The 18,358-nt window shown below is 37.8% G+C and overlaps 1 long non-coding RNA gene across 1 annotated transcript; it reads right to left on the minus strand.

Annotated features, from left to right (window-relative positions):
• Positions 1 to 343: 343 nt before the first annotated feature.
• LOC129283924 (uncharacterized) lies at positions 344 to 4,368 on the minus strand. The gene is made up of 3 exons (XR_010296842.1): positions 4,169 to 4,368; positions 2,067 to 2,319; positions 344 to 1,466 (listed from the first exon to the last, which is right to left on the minus strand). It is a non-coding gene; the product is annotated as an uncharacterized LOC129283924 (long non-coding RNA).
• Between the last annotated feature and the right edge of the window lie 13,990 nt (positions 4,369 to 18,358).

An 18,358-nucleotide genomic window follows, 5' to 3' on the forward strand; every position in this document is an offset into this window, starting at 1 on the left:
TTCAATTCAAATATTAAGTTTACGACTAGATATCAGTGAATAATTGCTCATATGAAAGAAAAATATTTTGATTAACAAAGTAAAATGAAATGAAATGAAATGAAACTTGAGTTCGCCAACATAAAGAGAACTCAACATTAGAATTAGTATGTAATCTGCATTTTATAAAAAACAATCTTTTAATGATATCACATTTTAAGAGTCCAATGAATGATGAGTTCTTTAATTCTCAGCCATTCGTAGTTTGATATTATTATACATGTAACGATAGGGGAAGATATATATAAAAAAAACTACTCCTTGTAATCAATTCTTTTAGAGTTAAAGGTAAATGCTAGTTTGGTAACGATATCAAAATGAGTTCGTACAGAATCCAATGAAATGACCACCAAAGTGTCTGTTTGTATAAATAAAACATATGTGCCAAAGGATTCTGGAAGAAATTGTGTAATTGCTGAGAAATCAGCAAATAAGCACAGGATTCGGGTAGAGCGTCGGGCCCGACATTCGAAGCAATAATTATACACTGTCCCACGTGCGCTTATCTGTGTTGGGGATCTTCAGCCTGAACATTTTTCAGCATAGATTTCAAGATTTCACAAAGTTCAGTTTATGTAACTGTACCAGATCTAGATCCTCGATGATATACTGACAATTAAGTCTTGTTTTACAGACTTTCTCATGAAATCAGTGTTTACTGCAACTACTGGAATTTCTCTTTAAGGTGCCGAATCAACGAGGGCAAGGGGCTATTTCTATATCGTGAAGTTCGACATCGCATCTCTACTGTTCTGGCCAAGCTTCTAGTCTGATATTGACAAGTCCTATTTTGAGGTAGAAGGTGATACAGTTTAGACGTGGGGATTTGCATAGACTTCGCAAACGCAAGACAAGAGTTTGATCCATCTATCTTCAAGAGACATCAGTTCTGACTGGAGTAAAGCATGCTCATATGAAGAATATGCTGCTCCAAAAATGATTCTAAGGGCACGTTTCTGAATACGTTCGATTACTTGTACTTGTTGTTTTGTTAGTGCTCCTGACCATACAGGTACAGCATATTCAACAACTGGTCTCACGAAACTAGTATATACAACTATAAGGTCCTGAAATTACAGACTATGATATTTCAAAGTGCGAAGAACATATAAACGACTATTTGCGCGCTTGACCATATATTCAACATGTGTAGACCATTTCAAATCCGACTGGATTGCTACGATGCAGTGACACATCATGGAGTGAGAGCACCGTCGGGTTTGGTACATTTCTACAAAAACTTATGTCCATTGTGGAACACTTTGACCTTACCATGTGACCTCCGACTGCAGCATAACATGCAGGTCGCCTAAGTACATTTACCATCCAAGTTTGGTTGAAAAGTGACTTACGGTTGCGGAGTTAGGTGTGCTGCCAGGCCATCTGGCAACGATGCTTGTTATTTTCCCAGCCTGATCACAAACAACCTAGCAAAAGACAAAAGAGGAATATCAAATCTTACATTCATAACTGTCTCTATATCGTTCTGGGCACTTAATTTTCAATTTTCTTTGGGACATCCAATGGGAGCACACAACAATTGAGTTTTACAAGTTTATCACATATTTGGAATGCAATTTTAACATGCATGCACATAAAAATTATTGGTGTGCTTTCCATGTTAGGTTGATTTATCCAACAATCACCCCACCCATCCACTGCTTCCATTGCTCAGTACTTGCAAAAAAAAAACAAAAAAAATGCATATTAAAAAAATATGCTACAGAATTAACTACTCATTTTAAAAATTGCCCAATCAAATACGAATCGAATAATTACTATAAATGAAACTGAAGTGATAGGAAATCCTAGGAAAGAAAATTAATGTCACATTCTTTTTTTTTGCCAAACTTTATACAAAATAGTACATTGTTCTAGTTATAGTAATTTGAGTGGCTTTCACATTTGCTTGTATTAGCAATTGCAATCATTTGATCACAATATATGTCGCACACAATCACAAAGGTTGCAAGCAGTCTCAGCACTAATTGTGAAAAGGGCCTAAGAAAGGGTAGAATTAATCTAACCTGTACATTGACCGAGTATCTACTCTTCCTGTTGAGGAAGTATATTGCCTGATCCCCACCAGGGCTCCTGATATATCTACAGTACTGGTAGAACTGTCGCTGAGTTGCTTCAACTTGTTCTCTTGTCGAAGGAAACTTCATGTATTGCCTCTTCCTTCTTGCTATAGCTTCCGAAACATCTTTGATGATTTGACACATTCATTTGATGACTGTGATATTGCTACCTCATCACCATGCATCTTTTGAAATGATCCTGTAAAATCAAACAAACCATATGGTTGATAGGTCATTGTTTCGAGGTAATTTTAAAACAATTCATTGAAGCACATACAGATGATACTTCTGATCAAGCACATATTTCATAAGAATATTAATCTTTTACAAATATCAATTTTCTGCAATTCATTTTAACAAGTGGAGGGCCTCTTACAGTGTTGCCATCATTATGCGATTCAATATAGCAGCAGTACTGATTTCAAAAACAGCCATTGAATAATGTTTATTTTCTGCCCCGTGCTTTTATGACTTTTTACCTTGATGTTTTCGCACATCTATTGATAAAAGTTCGAAAAAACTGGTACGGTACCCCCAAAGTGTACCACTATATAACATGGCACGCAACATACATGGTATTTCCCATACATATTACACAAAGTAGATGTCTATGTGTGATAATTCACATGAACATAAGTCAAATAAAAAAAAAAATCTAAATATTCATTTGGAACTTATGATAATCATGTGGAAACCAACTCGCAGATCTAATGAGCTGTGACCTTTGACCTGCGGACTCCGAATTTGAACTGAGGCTGTATTTTGGTGTCCTATACCTACACACCAATTTTTTTTTTAATCCATTAAATATTTTTTTTACTTATTGCGCAGAAACCAAGGGGGGGGGGGGCGGACGGGGCAATGCATGACCTGATGACCATCCAGGTGCCATTTTGTAAATTTCAAGTCCATTTGCATACTATTCCTAATCCCATCCTTACTCTCTTATCCTGCATGCTACACACTTCTAACAAATTGCTGTAGATTGTTTAAGAGTTGCATGCTCTTCATATTAAAATATGACTTGCCCTTCAAAATGCCGTCTTCATGCCCTAAATTCAAATCCGAAATAGTACATTTAAAAAAAATCATATTTATTGAAATAGAAAGTAGGAAAATCGTAAAATGGCCGTAACTTCCTTGTTTTTATTCATTTTGGTCTGATATTTTTCAGGGTTTGCTAATGGTAACATGCTTCCTTATTCATCTGTTTTTTACGCATAGTAAAATAGCAATAGTAAAATGGCCATCACTTACTTGTTTTCATTTATTTCAGTTTCATATTTTCAGGGTTGACTTATGATAGTCCAAAATTCAACTGTTTTTTTTTCATTCTACACATCAGTGACCATTACCTTTACGAAATAGCGCTCTCTGTTAAAAAGTTGGAATACAGTAAAATCACTTCCTTGTTTCCATTTATCTTGGTATCACTTTTTTTAGGGTTTGCTAATGGTATCATCCCTCATATGGCAAATGGTTTATTTTACGCATCAGTGACCATTGCCTATAAAAATAGTGCCCTCTTAATATTTTGAAAATGTATATCCTCAGGAGTTTTCTCTTTATCTCCTTCTGTTTCTTGCCCTCCATAAAATCACAGGCGTCAATGCATGCACATTGTTCTGATACGATTGCAGTTCTAGTTTTTTGTGTGTATGTTCATCTCGACTTGTTATCTATGTGCCAAGTTTCATAGCTTTTCATCGCAACACAGCCAAGATTCGGGGGGGGGGGGGCGGGGGGTGATCTGCCAATTTAGGGTTATGACGAATTTATAACTATAACCTGACATAACAGTTCTAACAGCAGAAACATCAGAGCTTCACTCCTGCTGTGGTAGTTTTGGAATTTTTAAGTATGCAATTCATAGGTACTTGACTGTTTGCTTAAATGATACTCTTACTTATGTGCTCCCTCTCTGATTTCTAGATATTGTCATCATCATCAACTTTGTCAGGAGACCTAAAATTAATAGAAACAACCTCAGTCAAATAGATTTAACAGAGCCCAGAAACACTCAATAATCGTTTAATTCAATTACCCACCACATAAAAACGGAGAGCCGTCAACACCTGCAAATAAACGGGAAGTGGATCATTCCTCTGTGTGTCCCTCTTCAATTCGGCTTCCAGCATGTTGATGATGTAAATGACGGTTTCTTTTGACAGTCGATACCGATCTCGATCCTCGTACGATTCCAATGGATTTCTAGCATCCCGTAGCCCACGACGTGGTCTTGGCAAAGGTAGCTGTACATGTATGCAGAAGAGTTGAATATTATTTTTAATTTTTTTTATTTTGTGATCTTTATAAACGTTCCAAAAAGTGAACATGTGCATGTAGATTTGATTACACATCTACCAACATAATTACTGCAATCTTAATTGTCTTCAAAAGATTGTCCATAAACAAAAACTACATTCAAAATGTTATTTCAAGTTTTCATTTATGTTATCTCATCAAATCATTTCAATAATACTTTTAAACAAATTAAAACAATGTAAACCAAACTTATCAATCATACCTCTCTTTATAGCAATTCAAGGTTGTGAAGGTGATGGAGATAATCCATGGGTGTAGGTAGATGACAACCGACGACGTAATTCTGTGAAACAATTGTCAAATAACACAAACATTATTTTTTAATAAATAGGCAAATAATTGGAAACATAAACATATAAAAATAATTCATTGGTTTATCACTTTATACAGATCTCATAGTGATTGTTAAATAAAACAAAAACATTGTAATAATTTGTGCAAGATGCCTTTAAAAATAATTTTTTTTTTGGGGGGGCGCTATATTTTCTCTATTATTTGCAAGTGATATGAAAAATATTTTAGAACAAAATTTAAGTAATCAACTCTTTAATATTTCAGCCTCTAAAAATTGGCCTGTGCCGAAAGCAAAAGGAAAAGGTATATTTTGAAATGCAATTTAGGCAAATTGAAAAAAAGCATTTCTTTCTCCTCTTTAAATGCACCAAATAGAACAAAATTATATGGGGTCTTCGGAAATTTTATTTGATCTATGAGAAGCAAGTTCCCATAGAAGAAAGAATAATTACAGCTGAGAACAAATTTCGCTTTCTACTATATGGTCAACATATAGTCAATAGACCAGCATGTTTCCACTTATATTACACTTTCATTTGACTGGCATGTTTCCATTTTCATTACAGTGGACATTGTATAATAATTCAATGAAACACAAGTGAAGACTCTCTTTAATTGATATGTAATGGGAAAAATAGTCTGAGGAAAAAATAAAAGACCTGTTCTAAAACAAACAATTTAATCAAATAATTGGAATGTAGCAATCATTATAAGAATTTAAGCTTGAAAAGAGAATCATTTAATTATAGATAAACCCACAGAGCTGTAAGAAACTTCAACCCGGGCTTCAACCCTTCACAATCATATGCACACTGTCACTAAACCCATGCCCGCACGTCCAGAGAACACATGTACAGCACGCTTCGCATTACCTAAAGCGATGTTCGTGCAGGCTCCACTCCACTTCACTACCGCTACAATGTACGCTCCAACAAGGTCGTCAACATGGCTTGAGCCGAGGTAGCTTCGCATCACACATACACACACGGAACACACAGGCACCAGTCTTAACTGAATAACCAGTGAGCGGCTGAGAATGGAAACCGTCGGTCGCTAGCCAGCACTAAATCATTACTAGATCTACCTCGAGCGAAGTTCGTGCAGGCTCCACTCCATGTCTTCACTACCGCTAGTGACAAAGGTGGGATGGAAATGTAATTTATTGTAAAAATTATAGAAAAAAAAATAAAACGAGGAAGAAAAACATTTTCCCCAACTCGTAGAATATTTTTGGTATTTTCTGAACCATCCAATAATATAAATATTTATGCTGTTTGACCTGTGAGTGATCGCATGCGATGTTTTGAAATCGGCCGTGAATAGTGACGTGAGGAAATAGATACTGGCCCAAAATCAACAATTTAGAGGATAACCAAAGGATGGACACGGAGTGAAATACGGGTGAAGAATAAGAAATTAAGCCATTTTTCTTTCTCGTATATTGTTTAAAATGATTTTTACAATAAATAACATTTCCATTGGCCACCCCACGGCCACGTTTGTCACTCGGAATATCCGATCGAGCTCACCGTCCCGAAGTTCGGGTAGGTGGAGTGTAGTGTAGCGGTAGTGAAGTGGAGTGGAGCTTGCATGAACTTCGCCCGAGGACGGTATACACTACACTACAGTTGACATTGTCATTGATTTGATTTATTTAGATCTAATCTAATCTACCCCTTTACATGCCTTTAGTTTAATTTAAATAAGTTTAATCTTTAATTGCACAAATTAAATATTTTGCGGTTTATATTTTCATCTTGACATTTACAAATGAAGATACAAATGAATATATAAATGGCATCATAATATAAATATCCTTGTGAAGCTCATAAAACAAGCTTGGCCCCCGGGGGGGGGGGGGCACTCGACCAAAAAAGTAGTGGGTATGTGCCGCGGGTGAGACAAAAAATGGGGGCCTTGGCACGGGCGCCGGGTGCGCTAGCGCAGATGGGATGGTCGGACAGCGCTCTGCATGCGGCCGCTTTTCACCAAAACTGCGGCTCAGAACGGCAAAACGGAAAATATGCGAAGCTTTGGAGCGGATTTCTTTCTTCTTTTTTTCTCAATAAGATCAGTAGAGGCGCTGGTCAGAAAATTGGGATCGTCCCCGTTTACAGGGACTGTCTCAGTTTAGGATTTCTCCACACAAGAAATCTAGGAAAGTTCATTCACCTGTTGAGTGCGACACCAATCAAGAGTGCTAGTCAATGTAAACATATCGGGTTTCATAACAAGATTATTGGAAGACGGCAAGTCATAATAAATAAACGGTGAACTGGGGGGAATTGAGGTCACTGAATCTATTTTTAGCACTCTCAATTCCCCTAATTGCTGCCTTTGTCCCGTAGCCGTAGGGAGAAGTGAAGAAAAAACGTCCCCATAAACAAGGACAGTCTCAATTTATCAAGACATAATTTGTCTTGAGACTCTTGGTTTATAAGGATATCCTTGTTTTCTGGGACAATCCCAATTTTTGGTCTTTTATTTGGACCAGCGCCTCTGCCTCTGGCTCTACTGAAGTGAAGATTAAAGAAGAAAATGCTATGCTTTGGAGCGGCTTTCTTTGTTCTTTTTCTCAATAAGACAAAAATGCTATGCCTTGGAACGAAAATGTGAGTGTGAAAATGGGGGTCCCCTCCGCGGCACATACCCACTATGCATTATATACTGAGGTGAGTGCCCCCCCCCCTCCCCCGGGCTTGGCCCACGGCTTCGCCCCTTCATTTCGTTCAACCACAGCGTCAAAATATCCAACACTCAAATGCACCGATGGGACTGTAGCAGCGCGCATGCGACGATACATTGCATCGTCTGGACTTGTCAATGCCAAAACCTTGTTCGTAATCATGAAAACCAACACTATTAATTTCATATAACTGCATAAAACGTATCAATATATTCCAGAGAAGTACAGCAGGAATTTCTTTTACGAATTCAAAGCAAAATACTTACGAATTTCTGATCAAGAAGATCACTTGACAGACACATCCAAGTCCAAGACCGCAAGGAAAATTCTCTTTGCTTCGCGGTTTTTTCACAAACTTCTCAAGTGCGCATGCTCGAAAAGGTCAGAATATTCATCATTAACTTGATTTTTCTGTAAATTTTACACATTTTCCGTAGAAATTGCATATCTGTTAAATCGTGTCCATAAACTTACATCTACTTTACAGTAAATTTACAAAGAAGTATGTAAACGTCTCCTTACGTCAGTAAATTTACCATTTAATCTGATTTTTCTGTAAATTTTACAAATTTCCCGAAGAAATTGCACTTTACACATATTACAAATTAATCTGTTATATCTTGTCCATAAACTTACATCTACTTTACAGTAAATTTACAAGACGTATTGTAAACGTCTCCTTTCAATAAATGATCTTCACTACAAAACGTCAGTAAATTTATTATTAACCTGATTTTTCTGTAAATTTTACAAATTTTCCGTAGAAATTGCATTTTACACATATTACGAATTAATCTGTGGCTTGTCCGTAATACAGCTACACATACTTTATAGTAAATAAACAAAGATTTACCGTAAACATCTCCTTTCAATAATGATATTCACTACAATTACGGACAAGTACGTCAGTAAATTTATCATAAAACCTGATTTTTCTGTAAATTCTACAAAGTTTCCGTAGAAATTGCCATTTCTGTTAAATCTTGTCCGTAAATTTACAGCTACTTTCTAGTAAATTTACAAAGATTTGTACCGTAAACCACTAAACGTCTCATTTCTGAGATTAATTTTTAATATATGTAAAGTGGAATTTCTACGGAAAATTTGTAAACTTTACAGAAAAATCAGGTTATATGATACATTTTCTGACGTTGTCCGTAAACTTACATCTACTTTACAGTAAATTTACAAGATGTACCGTAAACGTCTCCTTTCAATAATGATCTTCTGTACAATTACGGATCAAAACGTTTGTAAAATTGATCATTTACCTGATTTTTATGTAATTTTTACAAATTTTCCGTAGTTTGTATAGTACAAATTAATCTGTTAAATCTTGTCCGTAAAATTACAGCTACTTTCTAGTAAATTTACAAAGATTTGTACCGTAAACCACTAAACGTCTCCTTTCAAGAATGATCTTCACTACAATTACGGACAACGTCAGAAAATGTATCGTTAACCTGATTTTTCTGTAAATTTTACAAAATTTTCCGTAGAAAATGCACTTTAAACGTAATACAAATTAATCTGTTAAATTTCATCCGTAAACTTACATCTACTTACAGTAAATTTACAAGATGTATCGTAAACGTCTCCTTTCAATAATGATCTTCTGTACAATTACAGAAAACGTCCGTAAAATTGATCATTTACCTAATTATTATGTAATTTTTACAGGTTTTCTGTAGAAATCCGTAAATGAACAATTTTATTCCGTATTTTATCGTTTACGGACGATTTCTGTTAAATTTTGTCCGTAAAATTACGGCAATTTTTAACAGTGTACATAATTATATAACACGCGCTATATTTTCGTCCATGCACCCCCTACCTTTCGGGGCATCGTAGACCCCGTCCCCCTTTTCTGTGCACCAATGTTCACCCCTAAATCGATGAAGTGATTAATAAAGATCAATTTGGTTGATTTTCAAGACATAAAATGGTGATTTCGATTAGCGGCGAATGTATTACCAGACCAAAGTGGAATTGTTGGAATACACGTATATAATACATAATTATATAACACGCGCTATATTTTCGTCCATGCACCCCCTACCTTTCGGGGCATCGTAGACCCCGTCCCCTTTTTCTGTGCACCAATGTTCACCCCTAAATCGATGAAGTGATTAATAAAGATCAATTTGGTTGATTTTCAAGACATAAAATGGTGATTTCGATTAGCGGCGAATGTATTACCAGACCAAAGTGGAATTGTTGGAATACACGTATATAATACATAATTATATAACACGCGCTATATTTTCGTCCATGCACCCCCTACATTTCGGGGCATCGTAGACCCCGTCCCCCTTTTCTGTGCACCAATGTTCACCCCTAAATCGATGAAGTGATTAATAAAGATCAATTTGGTTGATTTTCAATACATAAAAAGGTGATTTCGATTAGCGGCGAATGTATTACCAGACCAAAGTGGACTTGTTGGAATACACGTATATAATACATAATTATATAACACGCGCTATATTTTCGTCCAAGCACCCCCTACCTTTCGGGGCATCGTAGACCCCGTCCCCCTTTTCTGTGCACCAATGTTCACCCCTAAATCGATGAAGTGATTAATAAAGATCAATTTGGTTGATTTTCAAGACATAAAATGGTGATTTCGATTAGCGGCGAATGTATTAACAGACCAAAGTGGAATTGTTGGAATACACGTATATAATACATAATTATATAACACGCGCTATATTTTCGTCCATGCACCCCCTACCTTTCGGGGCATCGTAGACCCTGTCCCCCTTTTCTGTGCACCAATGTTCACCCCTAAGTCGATGAAGTGATTAATAAAGATCAATTTGGTTGATTTTCAAGACATAAAATGGTGATTTCGATTAGCGGCGAATGTATTACCAGACCAAAGTGGAATTGTTGGAATACACGTATATAATACATAATTATATAACAGGCGCTATATTTTCGTCCATGCACCCCCTACCTTTCGGGGCATCGTAGACCCCGTCCCCCTTTTCTGTGCACCAATGTTCACCCCTAGATCGATGAAGTGATTTATAAAGATCAATTTGGTCGATTTTCAAGACATAAAAAGGTGATTTCGATTAGCGGCGAATGTATTACCAGACCAAAGTGTAATTGTTGGAATACACGTATATAATACATAATTATATAACACGCGCTATATTTTCGTCCATGCACCCCCTACCTTTCGGGGCATCGTAGACCCCGTCCCCCTTTTCTGTGCACCAATGTTCACCCCTAAATCGATGAAGTGATTAATAAAGATCAATTTGGTCGATTTTCAAGACATAAAAAGGTGATTTCGATTAGCGGCCAATGTATTACCAGACCAAAGTGGAATTGTTGGAATACACGTATATAATACATTATTATATAACACGCGCTATATTTTCGTCAATGCACCCCCTACCTTTCGGGGCATCGTAAACCCCGTCCCCCTTTTCTGTGCACCAATGTTCACCCCTAAATCGATGAAGTGATTAATAAAGATCAATTTGGTTGATTTTCAAGACATAAAAAGGTGATTTCGATTAGCGGCGAATGTATTACCAGACCAAAGTGGAATTGTTGGAATACACGTATATAATACATAATTATATAACACGCGCTATATTTTCGTCCATGCACCCCCTACCTTTTGGGGCATCGTAGACCCCTTCCCCCTTTTCTGTCCACCAATGTTCACCCCTAGATCGATGAAGTGATTTATAAAGATCAATTTGGTCGATTTTCAAGTCATAAAAAGGTGATTTCGATTAGCGGCGAATGTATTACCAGACCAAAGTGGAATTTTTGGAATACACGTATATAATACATAATTATATAACACGCGCTATATTTTCGTCCATGCACCCCCTACCTTTCGGGGCATCGTAGACCCCGTCCCCATTTTCTGTGCACCAATGTTTACCCCTAAATCGATTAAGTGTTTAATAAAGATCAATTTGGTTGATTTTCAAGACATAAAATGGTGATTTCGATTAGCGGCGAATGTATCACCAGACCAAAGTGGAATTGTTGGAATACACGTATATAATACCTAATTATATAACACGCGCTATATTTTCGTCCATGCACCCCCTACCTTTCGGGGCATCGTAGACCCCGTCCCCTTTTCTGTGCACCAATGTTCACCCCTAAATCGATGAGGTGATTAATAAAAATCAATTTGGTTGATTTTCAAGACATAAAATGGTGATTTCGATTAGCGGCAAATGTATTACCAGACCAAAGTGGAATTGTTGGAATACTCGTATATAATACATAATTATATAACACGCGCTATATTTTCGTCCATGCACCCCCTACCTTTCGGGGCATCGTAGACCCCGTCCCCCTTTTCTGTGCCCCAATGTTCACCCCTAAATCGATGAAGTGATTAATAAAGATCAATTTGGTTGATTTTCAAGACATAAAAAGGTGATTTCGATTAGCGGCGAATGTATTACCAGACCAAAGTGTAATTGTTGGAATACACGTATCTAATACATAATTATATAACACGCGCTATATTTTCGTCCATGCACCCCCTACCTTTCGGGGCATCGTAGACCCCGTTCCCCTTTTCTGTGCACCAATGTTCACCCCTAGATCGATGAAATGATTTATAAAGATCAATTTGGTCGATTTTCAAGACATAAAATGGTGATTTAGATTAGCGGCGAATATATTACCAGACCAAAGTGGAATTGTTGGAATACACGTATATAATACATAATTATATAACACGCGCAATATTTTCGTCAATGCACCCCCTACCTTTCGGGGCATCGTAGACCCCGTCCCCCTTTTCTGTGCACAAATGTTCACCCCTAGATCGATGAAGTGATTAATAAAGATCAATTTGGTAGATTTTCAAGACATAAAATGGTGATTTCGATTAGCGGCGAATGTATTACGAGACCAAAGTGGAATTGTTGGAATACACGTATATAATACATAATTATATAACACGCGCTATATTTTCGTCCATGCACCCCCTACCTTTCGGGGCATCGTAGACCCCGTCCCCCTTTTCTGTGCACCAATGTTCACCCCTAAATCGATGAAGTGATTAATAAAGATCAATTTGGTTGATTTTCAAGACATAAAATGGTGATTTCGATTAGCGGCGAATGTATTACCAGACCAAAGTGGAATTGTTGGAATACACGTATATAATATACATAATTATATAACACGCGCTATATTTTCGTCCATGCACCCCCTACCTTTCGGGGCATCGTAGACCCCGTCCCCTTATTCTGTGCACCAATGATCAGCCCTAATTCGATGAAATGATTAATAAAGATCAATTTGGTTGATTTTCAAGACATAAAATGGTGATTTCGATTAGCGGCGAATGTATTACCAGACCAAAGTGGAATTGTTGGAATACACGTATATAATACATAATTATATAACACGCGCTATATTTTCGTCCATGCACCCCCTACCTTTCGGGGCATCGTAGACCCCGTCCCCCTTTTCTGTGCACCAATGTTCACCCCTAAATCGATGAAGTGATTAATAAAGATCAATTTGGTTGATTTTCAAGACATAAAAAGGTGATTTCGATTAGCGGCGAATGTATTACCAGACCAAAGTGGAATTGTTGGAATACACGTATATAATACATAATTATATAACACGCGCTATATTTTCGTCCACGCACCCCCTACCTTTTGGGGCATCGTAGACCCCTTCCCCCTTTTCTGTCCACCAATGTTCACCCCTAGATCGATGAAGTGATTTATAAAGATCAATTTGGTCGATTTTCAAGTCATAAAAAGGTGATTTCGATTAGCGGCGAATGTATTACCAGACCAAAGTGGAATTTTTGGAATACACGTATATAATACATAATTATATAACACGCGCTATATTTTCGTCCATGCACCCCCTACCTTTCGGGGCATCGTAGACCCCGTCCCCATTTTCTGTGCACCAATGTTTACCCCTAAATCGATTAAGTGTTTAATAAAGATCAATTTGGTTGATTTTCAAGACATAAAATGGTGATTTCGATTAGCGGCGAATGTATCACCAGACCAAAGTGGAATTGTTGGAATACACGTATATAATACCTAATTATATAACACGCGCTATATTTTCGTCCATGCACCCCCTACCTTTCGGGGCATCGTAGACCCCGTCCCCTTTTCTGTGCACCAATGTTCACCCCTAAATCGATGAGGTGATTAATAAAAATCAATTTGGTTGATTTTCAAGACATAAAATGGTGATTTCGATTAGCGGCAAATGTATTACCAGACCAAAGTGGAATTGTTGGAATACTCGTATATAATACATAATTATATAACACGCGCTATATTTTCGTCCATGCACCCCCTACCTTTCGGGGCATCGTAGACCCCGTCCCCCTTTTCTGTGCCCCAATGTTCACCCCTAAATCGATGAAGTGATTAATAAAGATCAATTTGGTTGATTTTCAAGACATAAAAAGGTGATTTCGATTAGCGGCGAATGTATTACCAGACCAAAGTGTAATTGTTGGAATACACGTATCTAATACATAATTATATAACACGCGCTATATTTTCGTCCATGCACCCCCTACCTTTCGGGGCATCGTAGACCCCGTTCCCCTTTTCTGTGCACCAATGTTCACCCCTAGATCGATGAAATGATTTATAAAGATCAATTTGGTCGATTTTCAAGACATAAAATGGTGATTTAGATTAGCGGCGAATATATTACCAGACCAAAGTGGAATTGTTGGAATACACGTATATAATACATAATTATATAACACGTGCAATATTTTCGTCAATGCACCCCCTACCTTTCGGGGCATCGTAGACCCCGTCCCCCTTTTCTGTGCACAAATGTTCACCCCTAGATCGATGAAGTGATTTATAAAGATCAATTTGGTCGATTTTCAAGACATAAAAAGGTGATTTCGATTAGCGGCGAATGTATTACCAGACCAAAGTGGAATTGTTGGAATACACGTATATAATACATAATTATATAACACGCGCTATATTTTCGTCCATGCACCCCCTACCTTTCGGGGCATCGTAGACCCCGTCCCCCTTTTCTGTGCACCAATGTTCACCCCTAAATCGATGAAGTGATTAATAAAGATCAATTTGGTTGATTTTCAAGACATAAAATGGTGATTTCGATTAGCGGCGAATGTATTACCAGACCAAAGTGGAATTGTTGGAATACACGTATATAATACATAATTATATAACACGCGCTATATTTTCGTCCATGCACCCCCTACCTTTCGGGGCATCGTAGACCCCGTCCCCCTTTTCTGTGCACCAATGTTCACCCCTAAATCGATGAAGTGATTAATAAAGATCAATTTGGTTGATTTTCAAGACATAAAATGGTGATTTCGATTAGCGGCGAATGTATTACCAGACCAAAGTGGAATTGTTGGAATACACGTATATAATATACATAATTATATAACACGCGCTATATTTTCGTCCATGCACCCCCTACCTTTCGGGGCATCGTAGACCCCGTCCCCTTATTCTGTGCACCAATGATCAGCCCTAATTCGATGAAATGATTAATAAAGATCAATTTGGTTGATTTTCAAGACATAAAATGGTGATTTCGATTAGCGGCGAATGTATTACCAGACCAAAGTGGAATTGTTGGAATACACGTATATAATACATAATTATATAACACGCGCTATATTTTCGTCCATGCACCCCCTACCTTTCGGGGCATCGTAGACCCCGTCCCCCTTTTCTGTGCACCAATGTTCACCCCTAAATCGATGAAGTGATTAATAAAGATCAATTTGGTTGATTTTCAAGACATAAAAAGGTGATTTCGATTAGCGGCGAATGTATTACCAGACCAAAGTGGAATTGTTGAAATACACGTATATAATACATAATTATATAACACGCGCTATATTTTCGTCCAAGCACCCCCTACCTTTCGGGGCATCGTAGACCCCGTCCCCCTTTTCTGTGCACCAATGTTCACCCCTAAATCGATGAAGTGATTAATAAAGATCAATTTGGTTGTTTTTCAATACATAAAATGGTGATTTCGATTAGCGGCGAATGTATTACCAGACCAAAGTGGAATTGTTGGAATACACGTATATAATACATAATTATATAACACGCGCTATATTTTCGTCCATGCACCCCCTACCTTTCGGGGCATCGTAGACCCCGTCCCCCTTTTCTGTGCACCAATGTTCACCCCTAAATCGATGAAGTGATTAATAAAGATCAATTTGGTTGATTTTCAAGACATAAAAAGGTGATTTCGATTAGCGGCGAATGTATTACCAGACCAAAGTGGAATTGTTGGAATACACATATATAATACATAATTATATAACACGCGCTATATTCTCGTCCAAGCATCCCCTACCTTTCGGGGCATCGTAGACCCCGTCCCCCTTTTCTGTGCACCAATGTTCACCCCTAAATCGATGAAGTGATTAATAAAGATCAATTTGGTTGATTTTCAAGACATAAAATGGTGATTTCGATTAGCGGCGAATGTATTACCAGACCAAAGTGGAATTGTTGGAATACACGTATATAATACATAATTATATAACACGCGCTATATTTTCGTCCATGCACCCCCTACCTTTCGGGGCATCGTAGACCCCGTCCCCCTTTTCTGTGCACCAATGTTCACCCCTAGATCGATGAAGTTATTTATAAAGATCAATTTGGTCGATTTTCAAGACATAAAAAGGTGATTTCGATTAGCGGCGAATGTATTACCAGACCAAAGTGGAATTGTTGGAATACACGTATATAATACATAATTATATAACACGCGCTATATTTTCGTCCATGCACCCCCTACCTTTCGGGGCATCGTAGACCCCGTCCCCCTTTTCTGTGCACCAATGTTCACCCCTAAATCGATGAAGTGATTAATAAAGATCAATTTGGTTGATTTTCAATACATAAAAAGGTGATTTCGATTAGCGGCGAATGTATTACCAGACCAAAGTGGACTTGTTGGAATACACGTATATAATACATAATTATATAACACGCGCTATATTTTCGTCCATGCACCCCCTACCTTTTGGGGCATCGTAGACCCCTTCCCCCTTTTCTGTGCACCAATGTTCACCCCTAGATCGATGAAGTGATTTATAAAGATCAATTTGGTCGATTTTCAAGACATAAAAAGGTGATTTCGATTAGCGGCGAATGTATTACCAGACCAAAGTGGAATTTTTGGAATACACGTATATAATACATAATTATATAACACGCGCTATATTTTCGTCCATGCACCCCCTACCTTTCGGGGCATCGTAGACCCCGTCCCCCTTTTCTGTGCACCAATGTTCACCCCTAAATCGATGAAGTGATTAATAAAGATCAATTTGGTTGATTTTCAAGACATAAAATGGTGATTTCGATTAGCGGCGAATGTATTACCAGACCAAAGTGGAATTGTTGGAATACACGTATATAATACATAATTATATAACACGCGCTATATTTTCGTCCATGCACCCCCTACCTTTCGGGGCATCGTAGACCCCGTCCCCCTTTTCTGTGCACCAATGTTCACCCCTAGATCGATGAAGTGATTTATAAAGATCAATTTGGTCGATTTTCAAGACATAAGAAGGTGATTTCGATTAGCGGCGAATGTATTACCAGACCAAAGTGGAATTGTTGGAATACACGTATATAATACATAATTATATAACACGCGCTATATTTTCGTCCATGCACCCCCTACCTTTCGGGGCATCGTAGACCCCGTCCCCCTTTTCTGTGCACCAATGTTCACCCCTAAATCGATGAAGTGATTAATAAAGATCAATTTGGTTGATTTTCAAGACATAAAAAGGTGATTTCGATTAGCGGCGAATGTATTACCAGACCAAAGTGGAATTGTTGGAATACACGTATATAATACATAATTATATAACACGCGCTATATTTTCGTCCATGCACCCCCTACCTTTTGGGGCATCGTAGACCCCTTCCCTCTTTTCTGTGCACCAATGTTCACCCCTAGATCGATGAAGTGATTTATAAAGATCAATTTGGTCGATTTTCAAGACATAAAAAGGTGATTTCGATTAGTGGCGAATGTATTACCAGACCAAAGTGGAATTTTTGGAATACACGTATATAATACATAATTATATAACACGCGCTATATTTTCGTCCATGCACCCCCTACCTTTCGGGGCATCGTAGACCCCGTCCCCCTTTTCTGTGCACCAATGTTTACCCCTAAATCGATTAAGTGTTTAATAAAGATCAATTTGGTTGATTTTCAAGACATAAAATGGTGATTTCGATTAGCGGCGAATGTATCACCAGACCAAGGTGGAATTGTTGGAATACACGTATATAATACATAATTATATAACACGCGCTATATTTTCGTCCATGCACCCCCTACCTTTCGGGGCATCGTAGACCCCGTCCCCCTTTTCTGTGCACCAATGTTCACCCCTAAATCGATGAAGTGATTAATAAAGATCAATTTGGTTGATTTTCAAGACATAAAATGGTGATTTCGATTAGCGGCAAATGTATTACCAGACCAAAGTGGAATTGTTGGAATACACGTATATAATACATAATTATATAACACGCGCTATATTTTCGTCCATGCACCCCCTACCTTTCGGGGCATCGTAGACCCCGTCCCCCTTTTCTGTGCCCCAATGTTCACCCCTAAATCGATGAAGTGATTAATAAAGATCAATTTGGTTGATTTTCAAGACATAAAAAGGTGATTTCGATTAGCGGCGAATGTATTACCAGACCAAAGTGTGGTTGTTAGAATACACGTATATAATACATAATTATATAACACGCGCTATATTTTCGTCCATGCACCCCCTACCTTTCGGGGCATCGTAGACCCCGTCCCCCTTTTCTGTGCACCAATGTTCACCCGTAGATCGATGAAGTGATTTATAAAGATCAAATTGTTCGATTTT

This window comes from Lytechinus pictus, unplaced genomic scaffold (assembly GCF_037042905.1).
Source record: "Lytechinus pictus isolate F3 Inbred unplaced genomic scaffold, Lp3.0 scaffold_23, whole genome shotgun sequence".
Classification (NCBI taxonomy): Eukaryota; Metazoa; Echinodermata; class Echinoidea; order Temnopleuroida; family Toxopneustidae; genus Lytechinus; species Lytechinus pictus.